Here is a 327-nt window from a genome sequence, read left to right as displayed (position 1 = left end):
TCAGATAAACAAATGGATGGAGGCAAAAGTGGATGCTGGGTGAATGAATGATAGCAGGAACTCACATCTCACACATCTGTCCCCTCAACCCCAGGGGTTATCCACCTCAACCCCAGGTCCCGCAAAAGAAGAAAAATAAGCATTTCTTCAATTACTGTGTATTGTGTACCTAGCCTTGTTGTAGGCGCTGGGAACACAGCACTGAACAGGACAGAAACCCTTGGCCTTGGCCTTGTGCGGTGGATATTTACTGTAGTCATGTTCACCTGGACTGCTTCTTTTAATCCGCTCAGCTGCTTAATACACGGACCCATTTTTCAGATGAAA

The sequence above is a fragment of the Pteropus vampyrus genome, unplaced genomic scaffold, assembly GCF_000151845.1.
Source record: "Pteropus vampyrus isolate Shadow unplaced genomic scaffold, Pvam_2.0 Scaffold391, whole genome shotgun sequence".
NCBI classification, from domain to species: Eukaryota; Metazoa; Chordata; class Mammalia; order Chiroptera; family Pteropodidae; genus Pteropus; species Pteropus vampyrus.
This window is presented reverse-complemented; position numbering follows the sequence as displayed.